The following is a 19,673-nucleotide window of genomic DNA, read 5'->3' as shown; positions in this document are numbered from 1 at the left end:
TCTTGGTTTCTCAGGGCCGTTGTCTGGGCAAGCCGGCTTCCTTTTTGCTTTTCCAATTGCCGTCTCTCTCTAAGAGTTGACCAAACCTGGCAACCTGAACACATTTCTCTATTTTTTTTTACCTCTTGCCAACCTTTCCTCTTGTATTCATCCCAGTCGAAATCCCTCTCCTCTTATCTTCTTTCTGTCGTATTATTGAGGCCTCGTCCCACTGAGCATCTTCCTTTCTTTCCATCTCTTTCTTCAAACGAGTCAGGCTTCATGCAGAGAGCAGTGGACTGGAAAAGAGCAGCGGGAGATGGGTGAGAGCGCAACCAGCCTGCGGATCAGAGGTGAGTCTGCAGCAGGACAGGGGGTAGGCGAGAGGGGCCAGTCCAGAATTGCTTTCTCTTTTTCAAACCCGCCCCTCAACAATAGGGGCTATTGTGTCTGCAGCTGCTCATACAGACAGACTCAAAGGAGGATTTAGTGCTAGATTTCAGGTGAGACCATTAAGGTGCTAACAAGAACCATAGCATGGCCTGAGATAAGCTAAGTGTGGAAAAAGTGAATGAAAGAAGCTCAACAGGAGTCTTACAGTTTTTCTCAGTCGCTTTGGTGCATTTCTCACAACAGAATTGAACTCTCCACCACTACTAAGGCACTTCCCAAAACAATTAGTGCAAACTGCAAAACATGGTGGATAACTTGCAAAAGTGAGTCACTCCATCAAAAAGAAAAGTCAGGTGTCCAAAATAAGTTGTCAATGCATCAACAACAAATCCCTTGAGCAAAACAGACAATACATTCATCAAAAGCAAGTACTGATACCAAACAAAGTGTCAGGGCTGTCACAATTACAAGTCATTACACCAGCACCTTTGGTCACAAAATCAAATGGTTTGAACATGTTCTCATTGTGACGGATTTCTTTGTAGGTGCTTCCCAATGACATGTCAAGTCTGGACAGCATGCATGGCATGTTGAAAACCATAAATTGTAAAGGAAAATCAAGACACTCCATATGCACTCTTGATAATATTTAATTGAAACTGTTCACAGCATTGTGCAAACTGGGGAAATACAGTAAATCAAACATTTTACAGCAAACATAAACTCACTTAGACAGTAAACCTCACTCCAGTGGTTATGAAACAAAAAAACAAAACTGAAAAACAGACACTGCTGCATATCAATCATTGATATCTAGACGCTCCCGTCTGTCTGCCCACATATTTGCATCAACATCACAGCGAATGTCAGCTCTATCGATGCATCGGGGAAAGTATCTTCTGGAGTGTCAACTCCACTCTCTGCAGGACTCTGCTGTGATGTCATCACAAGCTGCATCCATAGCTGCTAGCAGGGTCATTTGGGTATGTGGATGCCTGTCATATACCTTCCACCTCCAGGAAGAGAAAAACTCCTCAATTGGATTTAGGAATGGAGTGTAAGGAGGAAGAAACTCCATAAGTATCCTGTCGTGTGCTGCAAACCACTGCCCGACTACAGCAGAGTGATGGAAGCTAACATTATCCCAAACCACTACATACATTGTCCGATTGTCACCAGGATCATCCCTTTCATTTTGTGGGATTAGGTCCCTATAAAGAGCGTCCAGAAAAGCCAACCGGTGTTGTGTATTGTATGCACCAATACGAGGAATATGGGTGTGAACGCCATTTTCTGAGATTGCTGCACACATTGTAATATTTCCTCCTCGTTGGCCTGGGACATCAATGGTGGCTATTTCTCCAATGTGATTTCGTTCACGCCTTTTGCAAGATTGAATCCCGCTTCGTCAAGATATACAAACGTGTGCAGGGGTTTCATGGAAACTCCTTAAAAATAGGGTTTTCAAAATGGGTGTACAAAGTGTTTGACAAGATGTTCAACAATTTTGAGTGCACTGACACAAGCAATGCAATGAAGACTATTAGTTGTAAGGACAATGACTATTCAGCCGGTACAAGTATAAATAATTGTGACATTCATGATAAAAGAAAGGAGATAGTGATGAATAGGAAGTCAAACGTGACCATTCTTTAGATATTTGTACTCACTCAACTGCTTCATGTCCAAAGGCATTTGCCTTTGGACGCAGTGAACGTGAAACCGCCACAGGGTTGTGCCAAAACGACTACATGTTGTGGTGGTTGAACTAACTGTTGTGCAATGTTTAATTCTGTTGTGAGAAATGCACCAAAGCGACTGAGAAAAACTGTAAGAGGAGAAGACTGAAGCCGTCTTCATGATCAGCAAACGTTATGAGGATGTGTCCCGGTTTTTAAGCTAACTGCATGTGGAACAGTGTTAGATATCATTGCATTTACTGGTTAAACAGTGAGTTTAGCATATGCATGAATGATTCACTCCCTGCATTGCCTCTTTCTTCACGGCTCTTGTTTAATAAATCTTTTAGATGGTACTTGTGACATGATACCTCTCTGTTGCAGTATTAGCAGCTGGTATGAAGACTGTGCCGTTGTCTAATTTCAGTCACAACAGATGAAGAAAGAGATCGGTGATTCATGGACGTGGATCAAGGTAGATACGTCACGCTGAGATCCATGAGGCAAAATGTGATTAGTCAGACAGGGGGCAAGTCATCTCACTCCTCTTCATCGCACATTACATTGTTTTCTACAAATCACGCTGACTCCTTACTGAGACGTCTCCAATTAAGGCAAAGATATAAACCACAGATGTGTAGGCATTTGAACAGTATGGCGCACACACTGCCTTCCATCCTCTTTGCACTGACCAAAAGTTTCCTGTAGTATGTGAAAGAAATGCTTGGTTAGTAGAAGTCTACCTTGACTTTTCAATAAGGTTGGATAGTTATCTTTGAATTTAGAAGTGCTACACTGGGTAAACACCTGTATTTTCACCTGAGAATGGTAATAAGTAACTAATTTTCCTACAGGCCGAGCTAACCCACGACAATCACAGGAGGAAATAAAGCAGAATAGCGCTCACCCTCCTTCTAGCTACGAAAGCTAAGCTACTCCCACACACAAGCTCAGTGGAGATCTCAGAGAGCAGTCATGTAGGGGCCCTTCTGCTGCCGATAAGCCTCCACTGGCCCTTCTGTAGAGCCTACCCTGGAGAGAGGCCATTAGCCTGGCTGCAGCTCCTTCCTGGATAAGCTGCAGCTTACCAGCCGACGAGCCGCAGGGCAACTTTTTTTATTGTCCTTTCAAAACTTTATGCGTGAGTGTGGGGCGATAGCTTGGGAGGGGTTGCGAGTGCTGTAGCCTGCAATCCAGCATGTGTGTGTGTACATTCAAGTTGTGCCCTCCCAGCACTTCCTGCACTAACGGCCGGTCCCACGGTAGGAAAGGCGAGCTCTATCCGACCAGAACAATGCCAAAAAAAGGCTGTCATAAAAACAAACTACCATGCTCTGGTTAGCACGGGGGAAGAGGAGGGTAGGGGCCTACTTTCCTTTACACACCCCCTACTGCACTGCATCTGGATCATTATTCCCATACACACAGTCTTAGTTATGCAGGGTTTGAGCCAGTACTTTAACTGTTATCTTCTGCTGCTGGCCTGGACACATTTACATAGACTATCCAGGACAAAATAATGAATGAAAACGGCAAGAAGCAGCTGAATATGCATACTCCATGCACACACACATAGCAATGCTGCAACTGACAGTAAACAATGGGAACCTCCGTATACACAATGGCTCAGAGCAGGACTGACGTATCACCAAGACCTGAATAACAAAAGAAGGGAACAACTCCAGTGGTCCTCTCTGCACAACACATCGCCCAGTCAACTGAGCCAGAATGCATTTGCTGACTTGGAACAAGCAAAATAACAAACGGCTGACTAACGTGCAAGTTGGGGGCCTCAGGAAACATGCTAAACAATCTACACGGTGCCCCCGAAACACAGTTGGCTTACGGACAAGGTTTTTGTTTTGGCTGAGCATATTACTATCTCTTCCCCAATCCAGCTTTACAATTTCAGCCTCAGCCAAGCATGGGCAGACCCAATAAGCAGCATCAGATAGGATAGATGGGTCCATCTGCTATCTGAAAAGGAAATTACTAAATAAGTATCAAATATAATGGAGATTTCTTACCCTGAGCCCCTCTTCGACTCGGGAGATGAAAAAAACAAATAGGAAACCCAGAAGCAGTGCAAATGGATTGGTATTGATTTATGTAGCCTACTATAATTATAGATGCGAACAGCAATTAAAGAAATACATCAACATGAGGCAAAAGAAGTGTTTGCTTTCATGCCAAGAGTTAGCTGAGAAGATCAGAAACAACCACTCCACTCTCATGTCAGAATCACAGTTCTTGACCCAGTGGTTATCGTCTTTGCCAACTGCTATAACAACAAAGTGTCATAACATTTCTTACTTCAGCTGGACTTGCTGTAGTTTTGTCCTAAACAACAAGCGTTGCTGTTTCGAAAATATAGTCTACATTGCTAGATAAGCTACAGAACAGGAAAAGGAAGTTCAGCACTCAAACACAAACAAAATGGCTGCCAAGATGGTATCTGTTGTGCGGTTTGAAACTTGCTATAGGGCACTTTAATAGTTGTGAAAATGATGATAAATTATTAGCTAAATTATTTTATCAAGCTGATTTGTGGTTTCTCACTTTAATCTTCAATGCATATTTTATAGAAAGTAGTAAAAGAGTCAAGAAGTCCGTAAACTTAGCTTAGCAGGAAACAGTTAGCCTAGCTTAGTCAGAAGCCTCCAAATCCCATCAGCTTTCTGTGTTTTGCTCTGAACAAAAAGCTAATATATAAATTATAACAAAGCTATAAAGGTAAAACAAAGCATTGTTTAACTTTCGGACTAGACCAGGCTAATTGCGTTAGTTTCTAGATTTTCATCTAATCTAAGCTAAGAGTTCAGTTCAGGATTAGAGAGGTGGACTCTGTGGTTTTTGTTATTTACTCAGGTCAAACATCAACAGCTGTAGTTTTACTGTTCCACAGCACTTTAGCAAGTGATTCTGCTCACAATCTATGGCTTTATAAAACTGTGTGAAATTGACTGACTGAAAATTGTATTTTTGTAATTTCAGATTTTTCTTTATGCAATTTAGGCTACACACTTTACTAATGTACCGATAAATATACATTCACAGGCCACTTCATTAGAACTTAGAACTTTTAGAACTTTTAGAACTTTTATTGTCATTGTACAGTTGCTTGTAGAGTGAAATTCGGTACACACGTTCAACTGCTTGCTGATGCAAATATCTTACCATCCAATCACAACCAGCACGTCATGTGGCTATGGTCCAGGCCACCTGATGAGTTCAAGCTTAGCATCAGAATAGGGAAGAAAGGTTGATTTAAGTGCTTTAAGTAGCATGGGTGTTGGTGCCAAAGTATTTCAGAAAGTGCTGATTGATCTGTTTTTTTCCATACAAACATCTGTAGGGATTACAGAGAATGGTCCAAAAAAAGAGGTCAGAATTTGGTGTAAACACCATTAAAGTGTGGCTCCATCCCGCCTTGTATCAATGATTCAGGCTACTGGTGATGGTGTAATGGTGTGGGGGATATTTTCTTGGCCAACTTTGGGCCCCTTAGTATCAAATACTTTGGAATGTGGTGGAATGGATGATTCGCATCAAGGATGTGCAGCCAACAAATCTGCAGCAACTGTGTGATGCTATCACGTCAATGCGGATCACAATCTCTGAGGAATGTTTCCAGAGCCTTGTTGAATCAATGCTACGAACAGTTACAGCAGTTAAATGGGTCTAACTCAATACTAGCAAGGCGTACCTAATAAAGTGTCTGTGATTGTATATCAGCCATGATGAGTTTAAGTCTAAATAGCAAGTGTTCATTCTTCTCTGATCATAGTTAAACTGTGCCGCAGCTATGTTTGTAAATCAGATGCTTTCACATTTATACTGAGTGGCCTGCACTGCAAACCAAAGATGAAAAGGAATTTCAACAGTTGTGATATTTCCAGCTTTTTCAGCAAGCGAATCCTGAGTCTTGACAGGCCGAAGATATGGAGAGGACTGAAGAGATACAGAAAGGAGAGTAGGCAGGAGAGACCAAGCAGGACAAAACCACAGAGGCTAGAAATGAGGCCTGAGAGAATGAGAAGAAGAAGTAAAAGAAAGTGTGAGGGAGGAAGACGAGCATAAATCAAAAAGAGAAAGGACAAAATCGGAGAGGGAAGAAGGGATGAAGAGATGGATGAAGACAGGGAACAGATAACCCCGCTACAGGAGCTCATGGTACCCTTTTATTCACTGTCCTTAAATATTCTAGTGCAACACACACAATAACACATTTGTCTTTATTTCTGTGAAGTCATTAGGCTGAGATTATTCTCAACATTTAATCTCCAAATGTTCTTGTTTTATCAGTAAAGCTGAGGGTAAAATGAATGTGTGCACGCTATATGATTAGATAAGTAACAAGAGAGGAATTTACCATTAGTTGAATAATCTTCCTCTTCAAATGTGACGTAGCAAAACAACCTGATTTGAAGACGTTCCCAACGAAAGGCAGGAGAAAGACGTTTCCACACTCAGTGGTGCCACTCTTGGCCATGGCTCGACTATTTCCTGTGACCATCTGAGAAATACAGCTGTTCTCGGGATTGCGGCTGTTGATTAAATGTGTTTGTGTAGCACGTTGCAGCACTGCATCAACAACTGTAGCTTCAAGCTGTCATAAAAAATATCAGCTGTTCAGTTTTTATCTGTGAACTCCGGGCTGTTGTTCCTGTAGCCCCTCATTAAGGAAGCGGGGGGAAAGTGCGCTGATATATTACGACAAGTTTCACCGTAAAAATGGATTTGTGAAACGTTTGGCGACTCTATTGAGCTACAGAAGTAGATTTTGTTTTATTCTTTTCAAATGTGTACCACCTTGTCATCACTATATGATCTTTTAGGTCTGCATCCTATCAAATCTCAGCAAGAAAGTGATCGAACTTGCAGAAATATCTGCTGAATTCAGCCTCACAACTTTCACACTATTCTTTTAAATAATCTTTAAAAGAGAGATGCACACTCCTCTGTTGCTGTCCGCCAAACGTACTATGTTATATATATGCATATGTATTTGTTCTGTATCTCAAGTAAGCAAAACTCAATTTAACCTTCTAACTCCAAGTGTCCTGTTTTACATAAAAACTTGGACCCAGTTATTGTTAGATACAAACACAAATAGCGTAGCTAGCAGGCACCAGATGGCCAGTAGTGGTCAGCTGGTAACAAACAAGCAGGTCAGGGCTCTCCTCCACCTCCATTCTGCCCAGCATAAATAATGCAGAGGACTCGAGCTACCAAGAGAAACTCCACCGAACTCCTCTAAAAGCCTCGAGTAACTCTCCGAGCAAGTCCTGAAAAGGGGTGTTTACTTGTGGTGAAAGAAAAAAAGAAGGGGCAAACCTTTGTGTCATAGCAGGGAGCTACGACACAAAGGTTCTGTTCATTCATTTGTGTCAGACAACAGTAATTAGATCTGCGTGATGACTGCACTGCATTCTGACATCTTTAAAACTGCATTGATCAAAGCCGGGGGGGGGGGGGGGGGGGTGATTTCAGGTCAGGATGAAAAGCTTTGATAAACAAAACTTCTATATTGTAAAAATAATGAAAATCTGGTGCAGACAGCTATACTAGCTGCACATATTTGCCTCCAGGACCAACATTCTGCTCCATATTGGATTTTCCACCAGTCTGACTTTCCTGGAAACACTTTTCGTCCCTTAGGGCTTATTTATTTATTGATTGCCCCAAAGGATGATGGGGGGAGGGGGGCTGGCTGCATCATTCACAGAGGGTGACATGTATTTATTACTCCTTTGTACTCTGTATTCTGAGCGTAGTGAATTTTTGGCAATATTGTTAATTTTTTGACAATAATGTCAGTAAGACTTCATTTAATTTACCTGAATTGATTTGGAGAGATGAAAGGAACATCTATAACAGCTGCTCCCGGGGCATTCAAGGTACTGGCACAACTATTAGAGCCACAAAAAAGGATTACCCTAGTATCCTAGCATAGTTTTCATTCACAGTAGACTGAATGTGCACTTGTCTGTTCAATTAAAGTCGAGCTATATAAGTGGTAAGGGTTTACACTTTGGCAATGCAAAAATGACCTCATCATGCAACTCGAGTTGAGCCGAAACGAGTGGAGGGGGTGTATGTGAGCGTAAGTGGGCAAGAGAGATAGAGGATGAGAGCGAGAGAGAAAAAGAAAAAGCTCAAAGGGAAGGGTAAGTTGCAGAACAGAAAAAGCTTCTCCTCTCGGAACAACTGCAATCACAGCCGCAGCCAAAACCCCCCCGGATCCGTCCTTGCTGCCTAACGGAAACTTCTCAGCAGGCCTTAAAGCAACTGAGACGGAGGCTGGAGGTTGTGCAGTGGTGTGTGTACCATTCAGCATGAGCACAATTTGTGCTCTGCGTTACAGGAAGAGTGCCATCTGTAGTACTTGGACAATAAATGACGACCACGTCAGTTTTAAGAAACGTCAGAATTTGCTGAGACAACTAACATGCTTGTGTGTTTTCTTAGTGTCTTTCAACGGTAATGCATTCACATTAGGAAGAAATGCAAATGTGCAAAGTAAAGAAATCCAAAGTTCTGTCGCATTTTCACACGGCATGCTTAACTGCAAAAACCAATGAGGTGCACACACACACACACACACACACACACACACACACTGTCTTATCCATACAGCATAAGGTTTATATCACTTTGAACCTGAACCCTGACACATTTGCCACAGTGTTCCTTTAAACACCTTCTCTAAACATCAGCCTTTCCAGCCCATACTTGCAACACGTTGTTCCCCTCACACACACACACGACCCATCTGCTTCAGCTCTCCGGACCTTGCATCTGGCCTCCCATGAACCATATCTCTGTTTAACACACACACATACACCGAGGAGCTCTAAAAACCCCCCACAGAATCAGTGCGATTATGTTTGAGCTGCATTAGAACACAGAGGGCATAGCTCGAAATGTGAACTCTTTGCACCTCAGCAGGAAATACAGACCAGTGTGAAACAGAAGAAACAAAACAAAATCTGTTTCTGTGAGATCCTTTTTTTTTTTAAGCAAAGAAAAGCAGATAGACTAAATCGGTCCTGGGATGAAAGGACGTTTTGAAAAAAAAAAAGAAAAAAGCCTACTGTGGGAAGCTGGCACATCAACTGTTGCTCTGCAAAAGACACAGAGCCTCCAAGGAAATTATGATGAGCGGATTCAGATCCATACCTTCGTGATACACCACAGCCGGCGTGAACACAGGCTCTGTGTGTTCCCGTATGCAAAATGAGTTACATAATCAGCAATGATCCCATCATTGTTGCATTTTACTGTGTTCAGCTGCTTGGTTGTGGGCTGCAGTACATGTCGCGCTGACGTGATGCATGTGACACTGGGGTGACGATTAAACGCACGCAAACGGGCGGGCACAGAGCAGACAGGAGGCATCTGCCTCTGTCACGACGTATGGTCTATGACGCAGTGTTGACCCCCACGTGTGGAAACTGCCTGTGATTTGTTCTTTGTTGCAGTTTTCCGATGGGACATTTAAGAACTTTGGGGCTAATGCTGCAATGCGCCTCTTAAGAAACTTTAACAAGCATTTTTTTCATTCTGTAAACAAAACACTCACATCAGTCAAAGCGAATCAGTTGCAAAACCTTGGAATAGAGGGGACCAGCATGGATGGCATGAAACCCAGACAAGACGGGAACACACACACAAACAGTAGGAGACTTTCCACATCAGTCCAGCTTTTATGAAAACATCAAATGAAGCTGGGCACGTGCCTGTAGAGGCATTGCCATTTACATGTGTGCGCTATCAGCCTGGATGACTGTGTGCCATTTCACTGCATGTGTATGAGGAGCAGCTTTAGGAGTGCATGAGGGGGATATAGGAAGGAGGCTGGCTGTCAGGATGTGGAGTCCATTGTCTGTCCAACAATGAAGAGATTGAGTCGGCAGGAGTCCTGTGGCTCTCTCAATAGAGGCATTAACATCTGGGGCGAGAGGGCTACAGTGTGTGTGTGTGTGTGTGTGTGTGTGTGTGTGTGTGTGTGTGTGTGTGTGTGAGAGAGAGAGAGAGCGACAGAGTGTGTGTCATTGTTGCGAACACCCTGGATAAAAGTGGATTTTTAAGTTTGTTTTTTTTAGCCTGGGAATAATGCAGATGTCAGGAGGAATCCTTCAACAACTAAATTGGTTTTGAAAGATCTCTCCTTGTAACCCGCTTCACTGCCGAATAATCTGTGCAATACTGCGCGTGCCTTTAGTGAGGATTATGTGTCTACTTTTCTTTTTTCCCCCTCAAAGTCTGTGAACTTGATTTATACCAAATTAAAAGGTGGGTGAATTGAATTTTGGCAGGCTTATCCACTGCTACATCCCTCTGCACGGCAAATGTCAACTTGCTAACTCTGATTTCTACTCGCTTATTGCTTCCATTAATCTTTGCAAATGACACAGTGACACAAGCGGACGCACAGAGACCTGCAGAAGCCACCCGCCCACCTGTGGTACAGGGAAAGGGAGTCTCCTGTGACAGTTACACAAATATCACAGTCAGAAAACAGATCCTCAAGTATGATATCACTACTAAAAACCTATCTCCTCTGTCCCACATGGCAACAGCCCTTTGCAGGGACCCCCAATCCAACACCCTTCCTTCCTTCTTCTAAACTACCACCTCCTTACACCAACCCTCACTTCCTCACTGTCCAGTGTGGACACACGCCCCTCCTTCCACCTTCCAACCCTCCTCCTCCTCAGTAATTACAATAATCACTCAAGTGAAGCTAATACTTACTTCATTAAGGCAAAGGAAAAAAGAAAGAGGGGGAAAGAAGAACAAGGAGGAAACCACTCCAAAGTAATATCTCAAACCAGTGGATTATTGTCACCATAAGAGCTTCATTTTTGAGTATTAACTGAGGGATACAGGCAGCAGTTGAAGGGACTCCGTTCTTTCTTTCTTTCTTTCTTTCTTTCTTTCTTGGCATCTGAAACTTAAAACCTCTTCACAAATCTAAAATCCACACATGTGCACAAGTGCAGAAAACTTTGAAATCTACAAAGCAGTTTCCCTTCGCAGGAAGACGACAGCGGCCACAGTGAGTGAGGATTACGAGGGGGATCTGTATTGATGTTATTAGAGGCGGAAAAAAGCACTACCAAGCAAAAGAAGGTGCCTAAAAGTTTGTCTTGTCAGGCACCAGACTCGCTCATAACTTAAGAGCCTGAAATACAGGCAGACACAAAAGAGATCATTCTCAGACTGCTGCACCAGTATACACCGAGAGGTCAGCTTCACGTTGTGCGTTTTTGCTGCGCGGTAGCATTGCCGGGCTGTGATTGTGGAGGTGCAGCGGCAGCACATTACAGTAGATGCACAGAAATACAGTAGAAAAAAGCCCGGAGTTGATTCCCTTCCAACTGCCCCTGACGGCAGTGCGCTGTGTTTACACAGCGCGAAAAGGGGATAAAGTTGCATCGCATTGAGCCCCAAAACTGGCAACCCAAAACACCCCAAATCATCTGTCTATACAAACGCACTGCACCTTAGATGGTGCTGTTTTAGGAAGAAATTTAAAAAAAACGTGGGCTTCTTGGCAACAGTTGGAGATTCGGACGCTCCGGGGTTTGGGATGTTTTCTGCCTCTGCTTGCTTCGTTAGTGTGTTAAAATCCAGCCGCCTCACAGCGCTGGAAGCAATATTGCCGAGAAATAACGAGCGCACACTTACCTTATTATTACGGTGATGGTGCTGATGATCACGGGCAATGCGTCCTGCGCTTTTCCTCCCCGCTCTCCGTCCTTCTCTGACGACTGGAGCCAGTATCCGTTTCTGCCTCTCTGTTTCTCTCTCTCTCTGCTTTCTCCGTTATCTCACGTTTGTTTTTGAATTTGAGTTATAAATTATTCCACATCCTCATCAATTTCTGATGCTCTCTCTCGCAGTTCCTCTCGTGTCCCCTATGCCTTTTTTCCTCCTAAAAATGTTTGGACTATAAGGCAAATCAAGCCATATGATCCTGTCATTCAGTTTTTCACACAGAACTGGCTCTCCGCGCAACTCCCTCCCTGGGCTTTGTAACACGAAACCAGGCGAAGACGAGGAGGAGGAGGAGGAGAAAATGAGGAGGAAAGGGGAAAAAGCAAAGAAAGAAACGAGAGCGTGGATTGAATCCACTATCTGGGACCAGCTAAAAGGATCTACCCGCCTCCCTGTCTCAGAAGTTCCGGCAGTCCGTACCAAGCAGATATGTCAGAGTGGTCGTCGCGCTGCGTCTCTGTGCCAATGTCCAATGGAAATGATGTATATGGGAGTGTGTGTGAGGGGTGCGTGGCGCTGCAGCGTGTGTGCGCCCCCAGCCTACTTCTGCAGTACGCATCACAGCAGGGACCTGAGAGGATTTAAAAAAAAAAAAAAAAAAAAACCCAAAGAAGCACACAAACAGGCCCATTAGCCCCTCAGAACAAGGGTCAACAGCAGAGGACCCCCCGGCAGTCATTAGATTTACTGTAGAACATGCACGTTTCTTTCTTTCTTTCTTTCTTTCTTTCTTTCTTTCTTTCTTTCTTTCTTTCTTTCTTTCTTTCTTTTTAAAATAAGTCTGCCCCAACCTGAGGTCAAAGTCCCTTTATACCTCCGACTCCATACATCTGACACCCAGGACTTGGGTGGTGGTACGCCACTGACCACCAAGCTTAGCATAAGAGGTGGGATCCAAATATGATAGCAGTGATATCAACACTGGTCTTGGAATAGGACTGGTACTAGGATACGTTGTGCACAGTTGTGTTAATTATTACTTTCCGGGAATTAAAAAATACATCTCAATAATAAACAATGAAAAAGGTCTGAACCTTTTTGTGTTGACTGTCACATCTACTTTATTAAAAGTGAACAGCGCAAATGAAAACAACCCAAAGTGTTTTAGAAACATTCCAGGTCTCAAAAAAAAAAAAAAAAATCCCAGTTTCAAAACATGAAAAGCTGAAAGGTTTGTTTTGTTGTGTTAACTAAGTATTGTGGAAAGTAAAAATCATAGTTATTAAACTATGGTCATTAAAATTTTTTTTCAGAATTTGCAAATTGTTGATGAATCCTAAATCAAACAAAATTTGCAGTATCGCACGGCACTGTTTAACATCTCTTAAGCAGATGTTAATGCGGCATTATAATTATTATTTCCTTTAATAAAGTTACTAAACTTGTTGTCAGATGAAGTCTGTAACAAAGGTTTATTTTTTTGTATTCATTCTCTAATCGTCTCATGAAAATAAAGAAACATTAATCTTAGTTTTCTAAGATTTTGTAATCTGCATCTCCTCTGCACATTTTAATGATGCGCTTATTGATTGCTCTCAAAACTCAAAATGCTGCTCATCTGCTGCCGTTATAATAAATGCTCAGTCTCAGCAGAAGAAGACAGATATATTAAGTATGATATTAAGTGGGGTAAGTCTTGGATTCTTTTACTAGTAAACGCAACATTATTCCCTCCGATATGAGTTAAAGTCCTTCGTCATTCATGTTTAGCTAATTTGAAAGCCTTACCCTCACTTACCCAGTTTAGGGTCACTGAGGGCTGGAACCTATCCCAGGTGCCATTGGGTGAGATGTGGGGTACACCTTGGACAGATCTCCAGTCTGTCGCAGGGCTAACACAGAGAGACAGACAACCATTCACACTCACATTTACAATATGGGCAATTTAGGTTTAGGTTGGTAGTCCATTTGGTGGACTGCTAAGGTCACAAGTCCATTTCTGTCCTGTGACGTACTGGTAAATCTGGTGTCACTGTGCTGATTATCACAGCGAGGCTAGCGACCACACACTCTCACATCCATACCTATGAGCAATTTGCAATCAACAGGTGTTCTAAAGCGGCGTCCACACAGTAGCTGTAATAAATTAGCAATTTCAAACAACAAAGCGAAATAACCACTTGGCGATGTGAAACAAACAGGTCCCAAGATAAACTTTTCTCAACTTTGAAGCGAGCGATTGAAGTAACTACAAACAAGAGTGAACAATGCTGTTGATTGACATGTGGCAATGTAGAAAATACAGAAGAGGGTTACCTAGGCAACCATAGCCTTGAATGTTCTGACAGCCAGCTATCAGCTAGAAAGCAATATATGATGAGCAAATCTCTTCACGTGTGGATGCCCTTTAACAAGCATGTCCTTTCAATGTGGGTGAAAGCCAGAGTTATAGAAGAAACCCACGGGAGAACAATCAAAACTCTACACAGAAAGCCGACCACGAGGTGCATGTGCTATATGTGGGGCAAAAGTGCCAGCACGCTCCACCGTACAGCTCTTGAAAAACAAAACTACTCTGAATCACTTTAATCAAAGCAGCAGTCTCTGCTGTGTGAGTGGCGCTCCCAAAACAGAATCCGACATTTTTCGTAATGAAAATCTGAAGCCATGTCTTTCAAATACAAAGGAGTTTCTATCAAATAGTATCAGTTGATGTAATTGGTGATTTTAGGGCAGAAATAATCTTTAACTTCTAAACGGAAACATACACTTAGGCTTAAAAATAGTCCAGATTTTTTGCAACAATACTAAAGTAATCATCATGCTTTTGTTCTCACAGGTCTTACAATCAAGATCGCCTATGGGAAACAGGATTTATGAGAATGGGCAGAGGTAGAAGTTAGCAGTAAGCACGCTAGCTAGCTGACATCTGAAAATGATGTGATATTCTGGCTGAAGCATTTCTATCCATCCATCCATCCTCTATTGCTTATCCCTGTCAGGTTTGCGGGTGGGCTTGAACCTATCCTATTCCCAGCTATCTTAGGGCGACAGGTCAGTCTGTCGCAGGGCTAACACATAGACACAGACAAACATTCACACTCACATTCACACCTTTGGGCAATTTAGAGTTCCCAATTAACCTAAAACCACTAAATGCATGTTTTTGGACTGTAGGAGGAAGTCGGAGTACCTGGAGAGAAACCACGCAAACACGGGGAGAATATGCAAACTCCACATAGTTACCACTGTGAGGCAACAGTGCTAACCACTGTGCTAGAAGTATCTCTAAAAAACAAAAAAAATACACTTCGACTGTAATTTCAGACATAAAGATAAAAAGCTATATAATCGTAGGTTTTTGGAGGCATCGTGAAGTTAGGCTAGTTGAAGTACTTTATGTGACGTTGCAGCTAGCTACATAGGTATTTTAGCTTTAGGCTAATACGAAGACAGCAGCACAGGTGACATATTCAACAAATTGAATTCTTTTATTTGACAGTACAATGAGTTTTTGGGACAGGGTCTCATCATACGGTAGAAAAATGACACTCTTTGATTTATTTTAGTTTTTCAGGCTTTTTAAAGAAATGACAGCTATCACTGAGCGGTTAAGATTCTGCTGAGAGTCTGCAAAAGTTGCAGGGCTGCTAGTGTCAGGATGTGTAGCTTGAGCCATGGGGGCTGTCATTAGTGACATCTGCCCATATCTACTGCCGGTGCTGAGCACTCTTCCCTTGTTTGATGCTTGAATGCATATCTCAGGAGTACGATGACTGACAAAGGACTGAGAGGACTTGCACGCATGTACATCTATCATCATACTGGAGCCGAAGCTGGGGCCATTTTGTTTGACAACAGGGGAAATGCAGAGTTACCTTCAGATTGGGAGGAAAACTATTTCTTGATATTTTCCCATCAGTTTTTTTTTTTGGTTATGTCTTTTTGGAGGCTGGTTTGGTTTTTGTTGTCGCATCTACTTGACCCTGTTTTGTGCAAGTTTTCATGACATTTCTGTTCATAAATGTGAGACTACAGACGAATTGCACATTTTTCTGAGCCATATCCAATATGTGATGTTGTGCACTTGGTTGGCTTTGGTCTGTTGTGTTGGCTGCTACTCTAATTAGATTTTTAGGGTTTGTTGTATTGGTAAGATTAGCGAAATTTAAAAGCATGAATCACTGTACTATGAATTTAAGTTTATGCGAATAGCATTAATAAAAAGCTGTACAAAAGTAGAATGACAATTGAATAGTTTTTAAGCTTCTTTTAGGTCTGAAGCCTAATCCAAAAACAAGAAATACAGCACTGCAGCACATTGAAAAATAAGAGCCTCTGCCAACGCAGGACCCAGAAACAGTGTTGATCATCACTTAACAACTGATAAGAAGAAATTACTCTGAATGAGTCAAAGCCAAATTGCCACTAGGTGTGAATGTGAGTGTGAATGGTTGTCTGTCCCTATGTGTTAGCCCTGCGACAGACTGGCGACCTGTCCAGGGTGTACCCCGCCTTTCGCCCTATGACAGCTGGGATAGGCTCCAGCGCCCCCCGCGACCCTGAAGCGGAAGCGAATGGATGGAGTCAAAGCCATTGGGAAATACTGCTACAAATATTTCATCTAGTTGAGCATGCTGACATTTCCTTTCTTCCTGTCTGTTCTTTTTTTTTTTTTTTTAATAATCACTGTTTTCGGATAAGGCTTTACCCTTCTGTTGCATTCATTGTATTTTTTAAGCAATCTGATGAATTTTAGCATGTTGGTTAATATAATTACTATGAAATAACTTACCTACTCCAATTGTTTGTTATTGCAGTGACGAACAATGAACTTGCGATCTCGTTGCCTCTGAAAAGACTGCTTTGAAGTTGCAAGTTCCAAGCACCTACGATGCATCAAGGTGAAGATAAGAAAGTGAGTCTGCAATTGGTCTGCAACTGAGTGAGGTCAAACTGTCACTTTTGTGGAAATTGTTAGTAATAATACAGCCATTAACTGCGGTAAATCAGTGGAAAATGCCAATCTCTTGCCGCCTATTGCAAATTTGTTGATAGAAAATCACATTATTGCAGACTGAACTGAATGAATAAAACAAGCAGCACTTAGATCAGAGAAACAGTTGTGATGCAGAGCATGCAAACACCAGTAACCATGCAGAATCACAGCAGATGAGACCTGTGTCCTGCAGGTTCCCCTTTATGCCTAAATCCAGATGTTCTGGTACAAATACACGTAGGCTGCTAATTTCAGCCATGCTTTTTAAGATATAAAATATCTGATATTAGGAAAATGATCCTGAGCAGCATGAACAAACACACAAGACTGGACAATAATCTAAAAAAAGACTTAAAAGGAGATTAAAAGGCGAATATTAGAATGATAATCTCTGAGGATTAGCACAGAAAGTATTGCATATTATTTTTTATCTCTGTGTTTTTCCTACCTGTTCAAGACACCGTGGGTCCTTTTGACCCCAGCATAAATAAGTAAACAAAGACTAGGCTGCTAGAAAACCATCGTTCCATTACTGCAGGAATATATTTGCCTTACTGTAAAAACTGTAAACCTCTCGGCCATGCTAACCCCTCTGCAACTTCTACAGATGGTTCCACGTCCTGCACCGTTTTGCCCAAATCCTCGCGCAGACAGATTACCAAATAAACAGGGCTGAATTATAGTGCTCGTAATCTCAAACACACATCGGGTTGCAGACGATCTGGCACACATTTGTTTGGCTTGAGAGTTAATGAGTTTGGATTTAGGACACTAATTTGGAGTCAGACTCTCGTACGGCAAGTGTGTTAAAAACAGCACGCTGATGAAAAGGAGAAGTAGCACGGCCTCAGGCCACATCAAGAGACTCTTGGAAAAGAAAAAAAATGTGGGTTTTGTGCAGGGAAGTTGTTCTTGGGATGGCGAGCGTGGCCTTCAAGGAATTTAAATGAAAAGAGAAGCCACTCGCAAACAAGCAATCCCAAGCAGACCTTGACCTTCCACTGTATTTTTAACGCCTCCGCCAGTCAATAACACTTCAAAATGAAAAAAAGGGACTGTGATGAAAATGAATTTGCACGGATTATTTGGACCCAAAGTTGGATTAAATAGACTTCAGATGTATTATGTGAAGAGGCAGTCAAGTGTGAAGTTCCCTGCGCTGACCTCGAGTTCAATTTGTTGCCGGTGTTCTCTCCACTCTCTGGGAGTTTCAGTATAGTGAACAACTTCATGTGAGTTTTTACTTGTTCTCTTATTCAATTTCCTATATGCTGAGCCAGTTTTATGACCCTCCGGGCCTGCAAAAGCCATTCATATCTTACTTTAGAAGCCCATGCTTCTGCTCTGACAATGCTGAGGAATTTCTGCCACGCTTAAAATCTTTAAATGTGTCAAAGCAGCAGCTCCGGCTTTAGTGTTTGATCATATATGACTGTTATATTCATTCTCTAGCTTTAGTTTTTGCACTTACATGGTCAGATATAGGTGTCTGAGCTGTCTGTCACGGGAGCACGTTCAGAGCCTGTCTGGCTCTCTCTTTCTTGCTTTCATTCTTTCTTTTTCTCCAACCTTTAAAAATGTATCACGTTTCAAGCTAAACTGTGCCGGAGTTTAATTCACACCTCCACCCCAATGGGAGCCTTTTATTCCCTCTTTTTTTGTTCGAACACCTGTGGTGGGCGTGGAGGAGCACTCAATTTGGCTGCGTTTCTGTTTATCAATGTACAGCCGTCAACATAATGAAAGCAAAAACTTTCTCGCGTATGCCAATGCCATCGCTTTAAGCATACGGCCCCGAGAGTGTGAAAGCATAAATTACAAGCTAATGGCTGACAGAGCGGCAAAGAAAGATAGCGGCTGATAGCGAGTCAGGAGCTCTCGCTTACTCTGATTTTCACAGCATCTGATAAACAATAACAAGGATGTGCAAGTAACTGCCGCACTGCAGTGGCATGTGTTTTTTTTTCTTCTTCAGAGAAATTAATATGAGATGATAAAAAGATGCAGATTTGTACTATCATTCAGAATAGCTTCAATAGCTCATCTCAGCCATAAAAGTCTGGAAATAAATCAAAGGTTTGTTAAATGTGTGCGCCTCACACTCCAGAGAGTTAACCCTCTATATGGATGACTGAGTACTGCAGACTACAGACCACAGTAGAGCATCTAAGACTACAGGGCTGTGGGCCAGACATGATTATTTACAGCACAAGGGGATATCTAGGCTTTATGTTTTTTCCCCCCATCTTCCACAACACAGTGGCTTCCATTTAGAGAATAAATCCTGAGGTCATTGCTTAGTGGAGAAGAGTGCTAATGTAGGACTTTCTCCTTCCAAAGTAAAAAAAAGTGTCCCCAACCTTTTTTGTGCCATGGACCAGTTTATGTCCGACAATATTTTCACAGAGTGGCCTTTAAGGTGTCGTGGATGAATACAACAAAATAAAACCAGTACCGGTACCAAAAAAAGAAGATTTATTCATAACACACTTGAAAAGATCAAGGGAAAATGATTCACGGACTGGTACCGATCCGTGGCCCGGGAGTTGGGGATCGCTGCTTCTTTCTGGGCTACGTTGAATTTTTCACTGGATAATATTACTACAGGCATGTTAACTAGAATTTGATTTGCTGGACGTCTACTCAGGCAACGTTTTGGCGTATTGCTTCCAGGCTTACATTGTATAAGGGACAGAAAAATTGGAAGTAATGCTCCTTAATCGGAGTACAGCATCAAGTCAGTTAAACCTGCGGGATATTGATCTGGTTGGTTAAGTAGCAGAGGGGGTTGTTAATCAGTTTCAGCTGCTTTGGTGTTAATGCAATTAACAACAGGTGCACTAGAGAGGCAACAATAAAACAACCCCTGAAACAGGAATGGTTTTACAGTTTTGCAT

General features: G+C 42.3%; 1 protein-coding gene across 2 annotated transcripts in view; it reads right to left on the bottom strand.

Moving 5' to 3' along the window:
- sema4c (sema domain, immunoglobulin domain (Ig), transmembrane domain (TM) and short cytoplasmic domain, (semaphorin) 4C) overlaps positions 1-12,429 on the bottom strand; it is a 110,539-nt gene extending 98,110 nt beyond the window's left edge. For both annotated transcript variants that reach the window (XM_086313360.1, XM_086313359.1), the window contains exon 1: positions 11,748-12,429. The gene's annotated coding sequence lies outside the window, so the exon portion shown is untranslated. The remainder of the gene's footprint in view (positions 1-11,747) is intronic.
- Between the last annotated feature and the right edge of the window lie 7,244 nt (positions 12,430-19,673).

The sequence above is a fragment of the Aulonocara sp. 'chitande type north' Nkhata Bay genome, linkage group LG12 (assembly GCF_057382095.1).
Source record: "Aulonocara sp. 'chitande type north' Nkhata Bay isolate Kocher_YH1m ecotype deep benthic linkage group LG12, A_spYH_male_GT1.1, whole genome shotgun sequence".
In the NCBI taxonomy this organism is placed as follows: domain Eukaryota; kingdom Metazoa; phylum Chordata; class Actinopteri; order Cichliformes; family Cichlidae; genus Aulonocara; species Aulonocara sp. 'chitande type north' Nkhata Bay.
This window is presented reverse-complemented; position numbering and strand designations above follow the sequence as displayed.